An 18,249-nucleotide genomic window follows, 5' to 3' on the forward strand; every position below is an offset into this window, starting at 1 on the left:
GATCGAGACCATCCTGGTCAACACGGTGAAACCCCATCTCTACTAAAACTACAAAAAATTAGCTGGGCATGGTGGCGCGTGCCTGTAATCCCAGCTACTCAGGAGGCTGAGGCAGGAGAATTGCCTGAACCCAGGAGGCGGAGGTTGCGGTGAGCCGAGATCGCGCCATTGCACTCCAGCCTGGGTAACAAGAGTGAAACTCCGTCTCGAAAAAAAAAAAAAAAAAAAAAAAAATTAGCCAGGCATGGTGGTTTGCACCTGTAATCTCAACTACTTGGGGGGCTGAGGCAGGAGGATCACTTGAGCCTGGGAGGTAGAAGCTACAGTGAGCTGAGATCATGCCACTGTACTCCAGCCTGGATAACAGGGAGAGATCTTGTCTCAAAAATAAATAAATAAATAAAAGAAAGAAAGAGAGAAAGAGAGAGAGCAAGGGGGGGGGGAAGGAAAGAAAAGAATATTTGTTACATCAATTAACAGCGAACAGCAGCGGCAACAACAGTTTCATTCCATACTACATCCTGGAGACTACACTGAGCACTTGGTTCAGTAGGTAAAGAACAGGTACTGCGTTTGAAATGAAATCCATCTTTACTACTTGGGCAACTCCATGCATCTTGGGTAAAGGTAATAATGGTACAAACTTCACTAAATTGCAGTGAAGAATGAATAAGAAAGAATGGCGTACAAAAAGCATTCTAAAACAGCAAAAACTGTGTACCTCTGCTACTAAAAAAATTCTTAAACTGAAAAGTTGAAATCACTCAGTTTTTTTTTTTAAGTGTATTATACTCACAAGTACACTTAGGAACTAGATAATCATCCAGGAACTAGGGTATGTGAGGTTAACTTGAATCTTTCAACTTCTGAGAACTTCAGTGAATTCAAGAACTTGCAGAAACTGAATACAGAATCTTGTAATATACACACATGTACATCTTGTAGGGAGGAGCCTTGCTCCTATTAACTTTTTTTTTTTTTTTTTTTTTTCTGAGACAGTTTTGTTCTTTTGCCCAGGCTGGAGTAAAGTGGCACCATCTTGGCTGACTGCAACCTCCACCACCAGGGGTTCAAGTGATTCTTCAGCCTCCCAAGTAGCTAGGACTACAGGTGTCCGCCACCACACCTGGCTAATTTTTGCATTTTTAGTAGAGGTGGGTTTCTGCCAGGCTGTTCTGGAACTCCCAACCTCAGGCGACCCACCTGCTTCCCAAAGTGCTAGGATTTCAGGTATAAGCCACTCGCTGGCCTCTATTAACATTTGAAAGCAATCTGTCCTCTACAGAGCACAGTCAGTGTGTTCTTAAAACACAAATCCAGGTCGGTACAGTGGCTAATGCCTAGTAAATCCCAGCACTTTGGGAGGCCAAGGTGGGTGGATCATCTGAAGTCAGGAGTTAGAGATCAGCCTGACCAACGTGGTGAAACCCTGTCTCTACTACAGATACATCAGCCAGGTATGGTGGCACACGCCTGTAATCCCAGCTACACGGAAGCCTGAGCAGGAGAATCACTTGGATCTGGGAGGCGGAGGTTGCAGTGAGCTAACATAGTGCCACTGTACTCCAGCCTGTGCGACAGAGTGAGACGCCATCTCAAAACGAAACAAAAAGCACAAATTTGGAGATATTATTCCTCTACTAAATACCCCCTATCTGTTCTTTATTACACTCAAATTAGCACTCAAATTCTTTAATTGTGACCTACAAGATCTTTCATGATAGCCTGGCCCATTAACCAAACAGGACCTCCCCTGACCATCCTGGTTCAAGTGTATCCTGCCCTTCCCCATCTTTCTTCTCTTTACTCAGCTTTACGGTTTTTGTAATAATTTATCACCATCTGAAATCATATTAGGTATCTGCATAGTCAATGATTATTGTCTGCCTATACCACTAGGTAGTATGCTTCCAAGAAGTTCAGTTCAGTTCACCCTTATAAGCACTGTTGCCTGTAAGTATCTAGCCATTTGGCAGGCTCTTAAGAGCTATTTCCTGAATGAGTAACATATGGTATCTGGGCTATCTGGCAAGTGGTGAGTTCTAATAAAAGTTATCAGTGCAGTCGTTTATGAACCACATTATGCCAAGAGACTATACTCAGGACTAGAACACTGACAGCTGTGGAAAAACTGTAGAATCAGCTTGGAGTTATTGCTGACTGGCAGTCACCTAAGGAGCAGCCAGGATAATGGCTGGCTGGCAGTGAAAGTCATGTAACAGTTCATCAAACAAGTCCCAAACAGACCAGCTGATAATACCTAATTAAAGCTATCACAGAATTCTCTGTCAGAGGTATTTCCAAAGTCTGATTTACTACTATTGTTCGGCATTTCTCTTCATAGTTGTTTTATATTACAAATAAAACCAAACACATTCTTGTTCATCTGCTCTGTCACTGTAAATGGTTAAATATTTTCTACTTACTCACATACCCAATTGGTCCTAAACATACACTGCTGAAATAAAAGACTTTTAAACTACAGGGCTCCTGCTACAGAAATGTAAAAATGTGTTTTTAAACATACATAAGGTCATGCAGAATGCAAAAGAATATACAAGAGCAGAAGGATTTCAGATACGGAGAAAATATAGTTCCACTTACAAGAAATATAACAATTCCCAAATATTTGGAGGACATGTCCACAAACAAAAATACTTGCTTTTTTTTTTTTTTTTTGAAACAGGGTCTCACTTCGTTGCCCAGGCTGGAGTACCATGTTACAATCTCTGCTCATTACAACCTCTGCCTCCCAGGTTCAAGGGATCCTCCCACCTCAGCCTTCCAAGGAGTTGGGACTACAGGCACATGCCACCACGTCCAGCTAATTTTTGCATTTTTTTTATAGAGACAGGGTTTCACCATGTTGTACAAGTTGGTCTCAAACTCCTGAGCTCAAGTGAGCTATTGCTTTGGCTTCCCAAAGTGCTTGGATTACAGATGTGAGCCACTGTACCCAGCCCCAGAAATGCTTTCCTAAGCCTAACTATGTAATACTAGTTGTAGTTTAGATTCTTGGATGTTAATTTAAAATACTCTCATAGGGCCAGGTGCGGTGGCTCACATCTGTAATCCCAGCGCTTTGGGAGGTCTAGATGGGAGGACTGCTTGAATCCAGGAGTTTGAGACCAGTCTGGACAACATAACAAGATCCTGTCTCTAAAAGTAAAATAAAATACTCTTTATTTAAACAGTATATAAACTGTCAACCACAGACCAACCATTCAATAGAAATGAAAAGAAAAACAAATACAAACTTAAAGTCTATCATTGTTTCCGGTAATTCTAGAACATATAAATGCTAAAATGTGGGAAAACTGCTACGCTGACATGTTTGAAAAGGATTCTATTCTGGATTTGCTATGGGCCAAATACAGTAGGCCATAATGTAGTCTTAAGAATACTTTTCCCACCCGGGCACGGTGGCTTATGCCTGTAATCCTAGCACTTTGGGAGGTCCAGGCAGGTGGATCACAAGGTCAAGAGATCAAGAAAATCCTGGCCAAACGGTGAAACCCCGTCTCTACCAAAAATACGAAAGTTAGCTAGGCGTAGTGGTGTGCACCTGTAGTCCCAGCTACAGGAGGCTGAGGCAAGAGAATCGCCTAAACCCAAGAGGCCGGGAGATTACAGTGAGCAGAGATTGCGCCACTGCACTCCAGCCTGGCAACAGAGCCAGATTCTGTCTCCAAAAAAAAAAGAGAAAGAGAGAATACTTTTCCCAGCCAGTCACAGTGGCTCACGCCTGTAATCCCAACACTTTGGGAGGCCGAGGCCAGGAGTTGAAGACCAGCCTGACCAACATGGTAAAATGCCGCCTCTACTAAAAATACAAACTTAGCCATACATGGTGGCACACACCTGTAAATCCAGCTATTCAGGAGGCTGAGGCAGGAAAATTGTTTGAACCCCAGAGGTGAAAGCTGCAGTGAGCCAACACCATGCCACTGCACTCCAGCCTGGGTAACAAGAGCAAAACTCCGTCTCAAAAAAACAAACAAACAAAAAAAACCACAAGAGACTGTTGAATGTCAAGTTTTACAGGCAGCCTGGACAACATAGGGAGATACTATCTATACACACACACACACACACACACACACACACACACACAAGCTGGGTATGGCATGGGCCTGTAGTCCCAGCTATTGGGGTGGGGCCAGGGAGGTGGGAGGCTGAGTTGAGAGGATGGCTTAACTGGGAAGTTGAGGCTGCAGAGGGCCATGATGACGCCACTGTACTCCAGCCTGGGTGACACAGCAAGACTATCTCAGAAAAAAAAGAAAAAAGTCAAGAATGCATTCTTGGCCGGGCACGGTGGCTCAAGCCTGTAATCCCAGCACTTTGGGAGGCCGAGGCGGGTGGATCACGAGGTCAAGAGATTGAGACCATCCTGGTCAACATGGTGAAACCCCGTCTCTACTAAAAATACAAAAAAATTAGCTGGGCATGGTGGCACGTGCCTGTAATCCCAGCTACTCAGGAGGCTGAGGCAGGAGAATTGCCTGAACCCAGGAGGCGGAGGTTGCGGTGAGCCGAGATCGCGCCATTGCACTCCAGCCTGGGTAACAAGAGCGAGACTCCGTCTCAAAAAAAACAAAAAACAAAAAACAAACAAAACAAAAAAAAAAGAATGCATTCTTGAGGAATTCCACAAACAAAATGCACCAAATACAGCCAAAGAGTTTTCTGCTATCCAAGTGGAAAGCTATGAAGAAAGAGAACAGAAGCAGGAGGACACTCATTTTCATCTCCTACTCTTTCAAGAAGAAAGATTCAGTATCTTTTTAAAAGTCTAGCCAGACGCGGTGGCTCACGCCTATAATCCTAGCACTTTGGGAGGCTGAGGTGGGTGGATCACCTGAGGTCAGGAGTTCAAGACCAGCCTGGCCATCCTGGTGAAACCCCATCTTTAAAAATAATAATAAAATAAAAAATAAATAAAAAGTCTGAACACTGGTAAGGCAAGACACAAGTCCTGCCCATTATATTGCACTTCTTTCCTAGGTAACAAATCAAATGACACATAAAAGTACGATATCTACCATTCAACCCCCAGGCGTCAGCAGAGAGCTCACATTCTGCTGGCTAAGGCAAAAAAGTGTACTGTATTTCCAGAGAGCCTACAGAGTTCTGAGCCCTATTCCCATAATCCTCCTATTTGAATCTACACAAAGCCCCATGGGTCTAAGAAACAGATTATACAGCAGGCAGGAACACTCCTAGGTATGCAAACATGTTAAGGACCAAAATAAGAAAAGAGTAAATATAGGGACCATACTACCTTTGCCAAGAAGTGATTTGTTTAAAAATTTAAAAAAAGAAATCCAGTTTACCTCCTTGTGCAATTCCTAATAAATTGCCGAGAAGTGATCTTATACAGGACTCTTGTATAATTTATTCTGATGCTCATAATCCAGAAAAATACAAGGTTGTGATAAAAGCTTTTTCAACTCAACACAGTCATTTCAGCTTTCTTACCCTGTGGTCCACCTCTAGAAATAATTTCAGTGAATTGTTGCATTCAGAGGCATTTCTAAAAATGAATATATAGTGCCAGATTAATAAACTGTAAATTAGACAGCAAACTTTCAAAAACCCTGGAAAGGTTTTGCTGTTGGTTTTTCTTTTTGAGTTTACCATATCCTGTAAAAAAATAAGAAAGCACAACTATGTTCAAGGTGCAAGATTATTAGGGAGCAGCACACATACAAAGTACAATGAAGTAGCTTCAGGACAAGTCAAATCTGGAAAGACAACAATTATTAAAATGTTACTACCTGTACTTAGGGTATCATTTTAAGTGATTTGAATTCTAATATTTTAAGGTACATCTGTCATATTAAAGCTAAATCTGAGGCATAGATGTTTTACTGGAAATGTTATTTTACCAACGTCTAGAGAACTTAAGCTTTCTCATGGGTTGTACTGCTGCAGCAGCTCTCCCGAAAAATGAGAGTAGATTCCTTTGGACAGTAGTAAGAATGATCACAATTATGACTAATGCAGTAAGCTTCTAAGGAGTTAAGTGTACAAGAACTACAAGTCCTAAAACTTCTGTCCAAAAGATAGTCAAGAAGCAGCTGGACAAACTTAAAGTTAAGGATGACTTTGTTGCCGGGCATGGTGGCTCACGCCTGTAATCCCAGCACTTTGGGAGGCCAAGGTAGGCGGATCACAAGGTCAAGAGATCAAGACCATCCTGGCCAACAAAGTAAAACCCATCTCTACTAAAATATAAAAATTAGCTGGGCGTGGTGACACATGTCTGTAGTTCCAGCTGCTTGGGAGGCTGAGGCAGGAGAATTGCTTGAGCCCGGGAGGTGGAGGTTGCAGTGAGCCGAGATCGCTCCACTGCACTCCAGCCTGGCGTCTGGTGACAGAGCAAGACTCTATAACAAAAAAAAAAAAAAAAAAGGGATGACTTTGTTTTGTCCTATCCCTTGGCTCTATCCTTTTGCTTTGCAAGGCCAAGCAGCCAAATCTTCCTATTTCCCTTTCTGAGTAGTAGGGAAACACCCATACATACAATAAACAATGTAAATAGTTCAGGAATGGGCATCTTAAAGTCTTCTTCAAAAATGCCTTGGCAAATCAATCATTGTAATCAGATACTTTGAAAAACTTCATTTTTGTGTTTTTCTTCAAATATTATTTTTCACTTAAAAATATTAAGGTGGCCGGAAAAAAAAATCTAAGATAGCCAGACCTTTGATGTTATTAGGTTTTAAAAGATTCTTAGGGCCAGGCGCGGTGGCTCACGCCTGTAATCCTAGCACTTTGGGAGGCCGAGGTGGGTGGATCATCTGAGGCCAGGAGTTCAAAACAACCCGGGCCATCATGGTAAAACCCATCTTTTTAAAAAAAAAAAAAAAAAAAGAAGAAGAGATTCTTAGATCTACCTAAAACCTAATTTCTGAGAACACAGCAATGCTTTTTGTGTGGTTCTGCCTGACCAGAAAGTTTACTTAGTCAAGAGAATTTAGAATTTAATACTACTTTACAGTTTCTTCAGCACTACTTCAGTTTCTTCAGCTCTCCTTTCCATTATCTTACAGAACTGTTAGAATTAAACAGGCTAAAGCAGGTATTATTCATACTACCCCTTTTTTAGATGAAGAAAAAAGGTGAAGTTCAATTTAATGGGAAAAAAAGTGAACTTAAAACAATTTAAGAGAAGCAAAATAAAAAATTCAGATACTCGGACTTTACGGCTCTTTCCATTATAATACACTGATTTAAACGGTACATTAGGATTTGAAAATTTTATTGTTTAATGATGTTACCATTATACTATCTTTAAAACTTTTTTTGTTTGTTTTTCACAGTTAATCTGTACTTTGGAACCTACAACCTAATTTTTGGAATACAGTAATGTAGTAGTTAAGAGCTTTAGGCATTGAACTCAGAAAAACACAGGCTGGAAGTTCAAGAGCTATCTAAAAGAGTTCCTAATTACCGTCTTGTATTGTGCCGTACTGTATTTATCTATTCATTTCTTTTTTTTTGTAGAGGCAGAGATGGGGGAGGTCTCACTATTTTGTCCACTCTAGTCTCAAAATCCTGGCCTCAAGCATCCTCTCAGCTCAGCCTCCCAAAAAGCTGGCAGTATAAGGCTTGAGCCTGGCTTATTACATTACTTTTAAATAAATATTGTTTGTAAATAATGCATCAGACCTCCCTCTATGTGGAGGAAAGAAAAGACTGCATATACCATGTCTTATATATCACAAGCAATTAAAATTTTTCTTCATATTTAGATTTTTACTTCACTTCTAAACAACAAAGGATTTAGCCTACATTCATTACTTTAGAGCAGTCATATTCTTAACGTTTTTATAACTTTTCCTTTCTTTCTTCTTACTCATTAAATAATATATTAATAGACGGTATATCAAAAATCTAATCTTTGTTTTTTAGAGATGGCATCTCCCTTTGTCGCCCAGACTGCAAGTGCAGTGGTTCCATCGTGGCTCACTATAGCCTCAAACTCCTGGGCTCAAGCAATCCTCCGTCCTCAGCCTCCTGAGTTGCTGGAAAAATATAATCGTTCATTCATGCAGTTAACATTATAATCTACAGCAAATAGATAAGAATTTAATACAGGCAGAAATATAATAAAGATATTACCGATTACTTTTAAGTCCTTTTTTTTTTTTTTTTTCTGAGACAGAGTCTTGCTCTGTCACCCAGGCTGGAGGAAAATGGCACGCATGATCTTGGCTCACTGCAACCTCCGCCTTTGGGTTCAAGTGATTCTCCTGCCTCAGCCTCCTGAGTAGCTGGGACTACAGGCACACACCACCAACACCCGGCTAATTTTTGTATTTTTAGTAGAGACAGAGTTTCATCATGTTGGCCAGGCTGGTCTCGAATTCCTGACCTCAAATGATCCACCCGCCTTGGCCTCCCAAAGTGCTTGGATTACAGGCGTGAGCCACACACCTGATGTTTTAAGTCATTTTTAAAATCTCCATTCCCAAAATATTCTCCCTAAAGTTGGTAATAAACAGATAAATTCTCTAGGTGATCATTAGACTGCTCAACTACAAACCATGACTCATTAATTGTGAATATTATTAGGCAATACAAGGGAATTTGTATACATCAAAATAACTCAGGCACTGCCCTAGAGTTAAAATCCTGCTGTAATATTATCTGGCTGCCCTGAGTTTCTCCTTGGTTTCAAAGCAGAGGGAAGAGGAGGAACTGGTAGCATGCGCTTAGAAAGTCTATATCTGGCATGATAACCTGAACACATTAAGGTACCTGTTTTTTTTTTGTTTTTTTTTTTTTTGAGACAGTTTCCTTCTTGTAGCCCAGGCTAGAGTGCAATGGCAGAATCTTGGATCACTGCAACCTCTGCCTCCTGGGTTCAAGCAATTCTCCTGCCTCCACCTCCCAAATAGCTGGAATTACAGGCACCTACTACCATGTCTGGCTAATTTTTTGCATTTTTAGTAGAGACAGGGTTTCATGATGTTGTCAAAGGGACAGAGCCCATTGAGGCCTATGATAAAAAAAAACAAATATACTACAATTAAAACTAGAAACAAGCTATTTGGGAAACTACTTTGCAATCTGATGGCCAGGCTGGTCTCGAAATCCTAACCTCAAGTGATTTACCTGCCTCAGCCTCCAAAAGTGCTGTGATTACAGGTGTGAGCCACTGCACCGGGCCAGGTGACTATTTATTTATTTACAGATAAAGTTTCGCTCTTATTACCCAGGCTGGAGTGCAATGGTGCGATCTCGGCTCACCACAACCTCCACCTCCTGGGTTCAAGCAATTTTCCTGCCTCAGCCTCCCAAGTAACAGAGATTACAGGTATGCACCAACATGCCCAGCTAATTTTGTATTTTTAGTAGAGACAGGGTTTCTCTATGTTGGTTAGGCTGGTCTTGAACTCCCAACTTCAGGTGATCTGCCCATCTCAGCCTCTTGAAGTGCTGGGATTACAGGCGTGAGCCACCACACCTGGCAAAGTGCCTGTATTTTTTATTTTTTATTTTTTTCCCCACCCACCCCCGGTACCTGTATTTTTAAACAGCATTTTCCTTACTGACATCTGAAGCTTAAGATTTACTTGTTTCTTTCTCCTCCTACTTGACACATTTCTTAGTATGTGAGGATTAATACATGAGAAGCACATAGTTTTACATGGGAGATGGTAAATGTTGCCAATTATTTGTTAAATAAGCAACGATTATTTGACTGAAATAGATTAGATCAAAAATTGATTAGAAATGATGTTCTATTGCCAGACACAGTGGCTCATGCCTGTAATCACAGCACTTTGGGAAGCCAAGGTGGGCAGATCACTTGAGGTCAGGAGTTCTAGACCAGCCTGACCAACATGGTAAAGCTGCATCTCTACTAAAAATATAAAAATTAGCCAGGTGTGGTAGCAGGTGCCTGCAATCTCAGCTACTCTGGAGGCTGAGGCAAGGAGAATCACTTGAACCTGGCAGGCAGACATTGCTGTGAGCCGAGATTACGCCATTGCACTCTAGCCTGGGTGGAAAGAGAGAATCTCCATGGGGGGAGGGGGAAGAAATGATGTTCTATTGATTATAACAATCAGGAACCCTGGCTGGATACAGTGGCTCAATCCTGTCATCCCAACACTTTGAGAGGCTGAGGCATGAGGATGACTTGAGCCTAGGAGTTCAAGACCAGCCTGGGCAACATAGTAAGACCTTCTCACTACAAAAAATAAACTAAGGCTGGGTTTGGTTGCTCACACCTATAATCCTAGCACTTTGGGAGGCCAAGGCAGGCTGATCACTTGAGGTCAAGAGTTCGAAACCAGCCTGGCTAACATATTGAGACCCTATCTCTCTCTCTTTTTTTTTTTAAGACAGGGTTTCACCATGTTGGTCAGGCTGGTCTTGAACTCCCGACTTCAGGTGATCCGCCCACCTTGGCCCCCAAAGTGCTTGGATTACAAGCATGAGCCACCACGCCCGGCCAGAGACCCATCTCTACTAAAAATACAAAAAAATAGTGGGGCATGGTGGCATGTGCCTGTAATCCCAGCTACTCGGGAGGCGGAGGCAGGAGAATCGCTTAAACTCTGGAGGCGAGGGTTGCAGTGAGCCAAGATAGCGCCACTGCACTCCAGCCTGAGCAACAGAGTGAGTCTCTGTCTCTAAATAAATAAACTAACTAAATAAAATGCCATAATTAGGAACTCATCTAAATAGCTCTCAAACCTCCAGGCTGAATTTTTCTGAGTTCAATGCCTAAAGCTCTTAATCACTATATTACTGTATTCCAAAAATTAAACCCCAGATTCCAAACCACAGGTCACCTGTGAAAAACCATGCTTAACTCTCACATTACTTGGGGAAATCTTTATTTCCCCATATTACCAATACACTATCATATTCATTTACTCTTTGTAAATTGTCTCCAGATTCTCAGAGATCCTCCATAGAGCCTACGTGGGACAATTCTAGGTGTTTTACCCATTAAGTCTGTAATTTGGAACCTTGTAAATGACATCAACACAATCCTAAATCACCTCATTGACCAATGCAACTTTTTGGAAAATATCTCTACCTGGATTTATCATTTCCTCAAAAAGCTTATTTCTCTAGGAAAGAGAAGACAAGATTTAGTATCAGGCCAGTGCAGTGGCTCACACTTGTAATCCCAGCACTTTGGGAGGCTCAGATGGGTGGATTACTTGAGGCCAGGAGTGTGAGATCAACCTGGGCAACGTGGCAAAACTGCATCTCTACTAAAAACACAAAAATTAGCAGGGTGTGGTGGCACGCACCTGTAATCCCAGCTACTTGGGAGGCTGAAGCAGAAGAATCACTTGAACCCGGGACGTGGAGACTGCTGTGAGCCGAGATCTCGACACTGCATGCCAGCCTGGACAATAGAATGAGACTCTATCTAAAAAAAAAAAAAAAAAGACTTAATATCAAACACAAAAGAAAAAATACCAAATACTATGTATAACTTAAAGCTGCTTAATGCTTAAGAGGAATATTAAATATCCTATTTGATTGTTCTTTAAGTAAAATACAGGTAAGGCAGCTCTATTAATTACATATAACAGAATTTTATGTGAAGTGAATGCCAGTTTATGTTTTATTTGTTTTGAGATGGAGTCTCGCTCTGTCACCCAGGGCTTATTTATTTTGAGATGGAATCTTGCTCTGTCACCCAGGCTGGAGTGCAGAGGCGTGATCTCAGCTCACTGCAACCTCCGCCTCCGGGGTTCAAGTGATTCTCCTGCCTCAGCCTCCTGAGTAACTGGGATTACAGGCGTCCACCACGACGCCCGGCTAATTTTTTTGTATTTTTAGTAGAGATAGGGTTTCACCATGTTGGCCAAGCTGGTTTAGAGCTCCTGACCTCAGGTGGTCCACCTGCCTCAGCCTCCCAAAGTGCTAGAATTACAAGCACGAACCACCACACCCTGCCTCAGTTTATATTTTAATCATTTAAAATACTGTAACACTATAAGTATCCTTCTGATAAATGAAAACATTAGAAAATAGATTGAGGATATTGAGGAGAAATAGTTGAAATAAACGAGGCTGGGCAAAGTGGCTCATGCCTATAATCCCAATACTTTGGGAGGCCTAGATGGAAGGATGGTTTAAGCTTAAGAGTTTGAAACCAGCCTGGGCAACATAGTGAGATCCCTATCTCTACAAAAAATTAAAAACCAGCCAGGCATAATGGCAGGTGCCTGTGGTTTCTGCTACTCAAGAGGCTGAGGTGGGAGGACTGCTTGAGCCCAGGAGGTCATGGCTGCAGTGAACTATAATCTCGCCATTACACTACAGCCCTGACAGAGCGAGACCCTGTCTCAAAAAAAAATTTCTAACATGAAGATAGCATAGAGCCAAAATTACCTTAGAAAATCCTCTTAATCTCCCATTAAGTACGTGGCCTGTATTTAGGGTATTTACTCTCTCTATCTCTGTTTGGTTTCTTCCTCTTTAAAATAAGAATAGTGATATATCTACACTACCAGGTTGTTCAGATGATTAAATGATTTAAAGTAAACTCTTTAAAGAACCCAACCATAGTAGCCAATCAAAATAGATAAGCTATTATTATCATTAGGAACAACTTTTTTTTTTTTTTTTTTTTTTTTGATGGGAGTTTCACTCTTGTCTCCCAGGCTGGAGTGCAATGGTGTGATCTCAGCTTGCTGCAACCTCCACCTCCCAGATTCAAGCAATTCTCTTACCTCAGCCTCCCAAGTAGCTGGGATTACAGGCATGCGGCACCACGTACTGCTAATTTTTTTTATCTTTAGTAGTGACAGGGTTTCACCATGTTGGCCAGGAGGGTTTCAAACTCCTGACCTCAAGTAATCCACCTGCCTAGGCCTCCCAAAGTGTTGGGATTACAGGTATGAGCCACAGCCCCCAGCAGGAACAACTTTTTAAAACAGACTTAGAGCTTCAGTATAGGTGGTGTGCCCAGGGAGGGCATGGAAGCTCCCTCCATACCTCGCCCTATGTGTCTCTTCATCTGTATCTTTTGCAATAATATCCTTTATAATACACCAGCAAACCTCTGCCACTGCCATAAGAATTTGCCTGTGCTAACATACTGGTATGAGGAGAATGAGATGCAAAGAAAATTGCTCCAGCTGCCCAGGGATCTGCAGTGATGGGATGAGCTGCCTCAGCTGCCCCAGCCTGAAACAGTCACATGGAGAAGCCCAAACTAAAGGAGAACTCCACTTGACCCACAAACTCACAAGGTTATCAAATCATTGTTTTTTTTGTTGTTGTTTTGACACAGTCTCGCTGTGTCACCCAGGCTGGAGTGCAGCAGCATGATCTTGGCTCACTGCAACCTCCGCCACCTGGGTTCATGCAATTTTCCTGCCTCAGCCTCCGGAGTAGCTGGGACTAAAGGTGCACACCACCAAGCACAGCTAATTTTTTGTAGTTTTAGTAGAGATGGGGTTTCACCATGTTGGCCAGGCTAGTCTCAAACTCCTCAGGTGATCCGCCCTCCTAGGCCTCCCAAAGTGCTGAGGTTACAAGCTTGAGCAACCACGCCTGCCTGATTGTTATTTCTTTAAAAAATGAATCTTCAGGCGGGTGCGGTGGCTCACGCCTGTAATCCAAGCACTTTGGAGGCCAAGGCAGGTGGATCACCTGAGGTCGGGAGTTCAAGAACAGCCTGACCAACATGGTGAAAAACCCCGTCTTGAAAACAAAAGAAAAAAATAAAATAAAAAAAAAAAGAACCTTTACATAAAAGAATCATACTTAAATGTGAGATGGTCCAACTATAAGGCTTTCGAGAATTGATGATGAAAAAGTTCACTTTCTTCAACTGCAATCAAAACCTGTCCGAGAACATATATTCAGGGTGAGGAAAGATGGCTAAAATTGCCTGTGCTGTTAAAAAATACTCATTGGCAGAGCAAAAACAGTTAAACAATCATATTTTAATGCAGTTATAATGTGAATTCACTGAATTCATTCCCCCTTTAAACTCATTACTTTCTTCAGTCCACCCTTGGTCTATGTGACAGACTGGATGATCAATTTTTTCATTTTTATTTATTTTTTATTTTATTTCAGATGGAATCTCGCTCTGTGGCCCAGGCTGGAGCACAGTGGCATGGTCTCTTTTCACTGCAATCTCCCACTTCCCTGGTTCAAGCAATTCCCCTGCTTCAGCCTCCCAGAGTAGCTGGGATTACAAGCATGCACCACCACGCCCGGCTAATTTTTTTGTATTTTTAGTAGAGATGGGGTTTCCTGGCCTGGAACTCCTGACCTACCGCAATCCCCGCACCTCACCCTCCCAAAGTGCTGGGATTACAGGCGTGGGCCACCACGCCTGCCTAGTTATTTTTTAAAAAAATGAATCTTTACATAAAAGAATCACACTCAACTGCGCTTGTGAGAATTGAGAATGATGAAGTTTGCTTTCTTCAACTGCAATCAAAACCCGGCCATGCACGGCTGGGTTATCAGTTTTTAAATTACCCCAAATTTGCCTTTCAGCTGAAACCACCATCTTCCAGTAATTCATAAAAATGACAAACACACCTCTTTTTCCGGCTGGAACCATGGAGGGTGTAGAAGAGAAGAAGAAGAAGGTTCCTGCTGTGCCGGAAACCCTTAAGAAAAAGCGAAGGAATTTCGCAGAGCTGAAGATTAAGCACCTGAGAAAGAAGTTTGCCCAAAAGATGCTTCGAAAGGCAAGGAGGAAGCTTATCTATGAAAAAGCGAAGCATTATCACAAGGAATATAGGCAGATGTACAGAACTGAAATTCGAATGGCGAGGATGGCAAGGAAAGCTGGCAACTTCTATGTACCCGCAGAACCCAAACTGGCGTTTGTCATCAGGATCAGAGGTATCAATGGTGTGAGCCCAAAGGTCCGAAAGGTGTTGCAGCTTCTTCGCCTTCGTCAAATCTTCAATGGAACCTTTGTGAAGCTCAACAAGGCTTCAATTAACATGCTGCGGATTGTAGAGCCATATATTGCATGGCGGTATCCAAATCTGAAGTCAGTAAATGAACTAATCTACAAACGTGGTTATGGCAAAATCAAAAAGAAGCGAATTGCTTTGACAGATAACGCTCTGATTGCTCGATCTCTTGGAAAATACGGTATCATCTGCATGGAGGATCTGATTCATGAGATCTATACTGTTGGAAAACGCTTCAAAGAAGCAAATAACTTCCTGTGGCCCTTTAAATTATCTTCTCCACGGGGCGGAATGAAGAAAAAGACCACACATTTTGTAGAAGGTGGAGATGCAGGCAACAGGGAGGATCAGATCAACAGGCTTATTAGAAGAATGAACTAAGGTGTCTCCCATGATTATTTTTCTAAGCTGGTCAGTTAATAAACAGTACCTGTCCCCAATTGGAAAAAAAAAAAAAAAAAAAAAAAAAAAACGACAAACACAAAGGAAAAGAGGAGAGGCAACTGATATATGTACTCTAGGACATTGAGAAAAAAAAAAAGTGGGGCTAGGTGTGTGGTGGTTCATGCCTGTAATCCCAGCACTTTGGGAGGCCGAAGTGGGTGGATCATCTGAGGTCAGGGAGACCTGCCTGGCCAACATGGTGAACCTCAAAAAATTTAGCCAGGCATGGTGACGTGCGCCTGTAATCCCAGCTACTCAGGAAGCTAAGGCAGGAGAATCGCTTGAACCCAGGAGACAGAGGTTGCAGTGAGCCAAGACTGCACCACTGCATTTCAGCCTGCACAAGAGCGAATCTCCGTCTCAAAAAAAAATTTGGCCATATGCATGCAAATCCACAAGAAATATGACATACAGTAGACACTGGAGGAATTAGTACTGCTCAAAAAGGAATGTCCCAAAACATTACCATGACAAAACTAGAAGAGCCTACGATGTTACCCATTATGCTGCCAGTTTGTTGTTAAACAAACAAGGGAAAGATTCTTGCCAAGAGAATTAATGTGTGTATTGAACAAATTAAGCACTCTAAGAGCCAAGACGAGATGAGAAAAAGAAGAAAACCAGGCCGCTGCGGTGGCTCACACCTGAAATCCCAGCACTTTGGGAGGCCGAGGCAGGTGAATCATGAGGTCAGAAGACTGCGACCATCCTGGGCTAACATGGTGAAACCCCGTTTCTACTAAAAATATAAAAAGTTAGTGGGTGTGGTGGTACACGCCTGTAGTCCCAGCTACTCAGGAGGCTGAGGCAGGAGAATCACCTGAACCCGGGAGGCAGAGGCTGCAGTGAGCTGAAATCGTGCCACTGCACTCCAGCCTGGGCGACACAGCAAGACTCCAACTCAAAAAAAAAAAAAAAAAAGCTGGGCGTGGTGGCTCACACCTGTAATCCTAGCACTTTGGGAGGCTAAGCCAGGCGGATCACCTAAGATCAGGCGTTCAAGACCAGCCTGGCCAACATGGTGAAATCCTGTCTCTATTTAAAATAAATATATAAAATAACTAAGAACACCAAAGAGAAAGGCACCGGGGTTCAAGTGAAGTGACACCCTGTTCCACTCAGAGAAGCACACTTTGTAACAACCAATGGAAAGGAAGGAGGCTGAGCTGCTGCAACCTTTTCCCTATGAAATCATAACAGTTATTAAAAAATAGTAAAAATAAAAGACCTTGGCTGGGCATAGTAGCTCATGCCTGTAATCCCAGCACTTTGGGAGGCCAAAGAAGTAGGATGGCTTGAGCCAAGGAGTTCAAGACCACCCTGGACACACAGCAAAACCCCGTCTCTATTAAAAAAATTAAAAAACATATTAGCTGGGTGTAGTGGCATGCACCTACAGTCCTAGCTGCTGAGAAAGCTGAGGTGGGAGGATTGCTTTAGCCCAGGAGCTGGAGGCTGCAGTGAGCCATGATTGCACCACTGCACTCTAGCCTGGGCAAACAGAACAAGACCCTGTCTCTAAAAGGACAAAAAAAAAGACCTCTGGACTATGACGGAAAAAAAAAAGTATCAAGCATCCTTTACGGAATAAGCATTTTGTTCTTTAAAAAAAAAAAAAAATCAGGGCAGGCATGGTAGCTCACCCCTGTAATCTCAGCACTTTGAGAGGCTGAGGCAAGCAGATTGCTTCAGACTAGGAGTTTGAGACCAGCCTGGACAACATGGCGAAACCCCATCTCTACAAAAAATCAGCCAGGCACATGTGTGTCCCAGCTACTCAGGAGGTTGAAGTGGGAGGATCATCTGAGCCCAGGGAGGCCCAGGTTGCTGTGAGCCATGATTGTGCCACTGCATTCCAACCTGGGCAACAGAGTAAGACCCTGTCTCAAAATAAATAAATAAATAAATAAAATTCAAATGGTCACAACACTGAAAAAAAATCACTTTCACACATAAAAAGTTTCTGCTGAACAAATATGCTCAAATGCTAGTTTCCTAACCAGTCCAAAAGGGCACTCTCACGTACTGCAAGGTGATGTGTATGTGTCAATATTTTGAGTTTCCTCACTCCTCTTTCTCAATTTCTGACCACAAACTGGTAACTTCATCAGATGACTGCCCAGAATAAACACATATGAAGAAATAAGCCACTCTACTCTTCTAAAAGTTAGCAGGGGCTGTACAAGTTTACAAAACAGACTCCAGCATTTTAAAAGGGTAATTAACTTTAAAAATACAAGTTAAAAATGAGCTAGTTGAAAAACAATTCTGCAAAAACAATCAGTTCCACAGTGAACAATACCTGGAGCCAACTTTATTTTTAACTCTCACCATAAATGAGCTTTGAAATTATTTTTATTTTAAATCACTTTGTCTGGACTCTTTTGTAACCCAAGTTTTTCTTTTCACCTTCAAATCAGTTTTTTCATCTACTCAGCAACTGCTAATTTTTAAAATGAACAGACTTGTATACAAAGTACACCATCAGCACAAGTATCAAAATAAACAATGTACAAATAAAATATGGTTTAGGGATGTTTACTTAGATGGCCAAGTAACAGTAGAGTTAAAAAAAAAAAAAAAAAAAAAAAGCTACATAATGAAGCGGGAAGAAAGGGGGAGAAAATCACCCAGTTATCTCATCTTGCTAAATTTAATCAACTGGAAACACTAACATCTTGCATATTCAACAAGTGGTTAAAAAAATTAGCCCTCTCCAGGCCGGGCACGGTGGCTCAAGCCTGTAATCCCAGCACTTTGGGAGGCCAAGGCAGGTGGATCACGAGGTCAAGAGATCGAGACCATTCTGGTCAACACGGTGAAACCCCGTCTCTACTAAAAATACAAAAACATTAGCTGGGCATGGTGG

General features: G+C 42.1%; 1 protein-coding gene and 1 pseudogene across 11 annotated transcripts in view; one reads left to right on the forward strand and one right to left on the reverse strand.

Moving 5' to 3' along the window:
- Positions 1-18,249, reverse strand: part of RAF1 (Raf-1 proto-oncogene, serine/threonine kinase) — an 88,300-nt gene that overhangs the window by 54,638 nt on the left and 15,413 nt on the right. The window contains exon 2 of one of the 10 annotated variants that reach the window (XM_032262266.1): positions 5,482-5,536. The exons of the other annotated variants lie outside the window; for them this stretch is intronic. The gene's annotated coding sequence lies outside the window, so the exon portion shown is untranslated. The remainder of the gene's footprint in view (positions 1-5,481; positions 5,537-18,249) is intronic. 10 annotated transcript variants of the gene reach the window in all.
- On the forward strand, positions 14,555-15,366 carry LOC116539387 (annotated as a pseudogene). The gene has a single exon (XR_004264025.1). The product of XR_004264025.1 is annotated as a 60S ribosomal protein L7 pseudogene (transcript).

Source organism: Sapajus apella, unplaced genomic scaffold (assembly GCF_009761245.1).
Source record: "Sapajus apella isolate SASKATOON/1434 unplaced genomic scaffold, GSC_monkey_1.0 scaffold128, whole genome shotgun sequence".
NCBI lineage: Eukaryota > Metazoa > Chordata > Mammalia > Primates > Cebidae > Sapajus > Sapajus apella.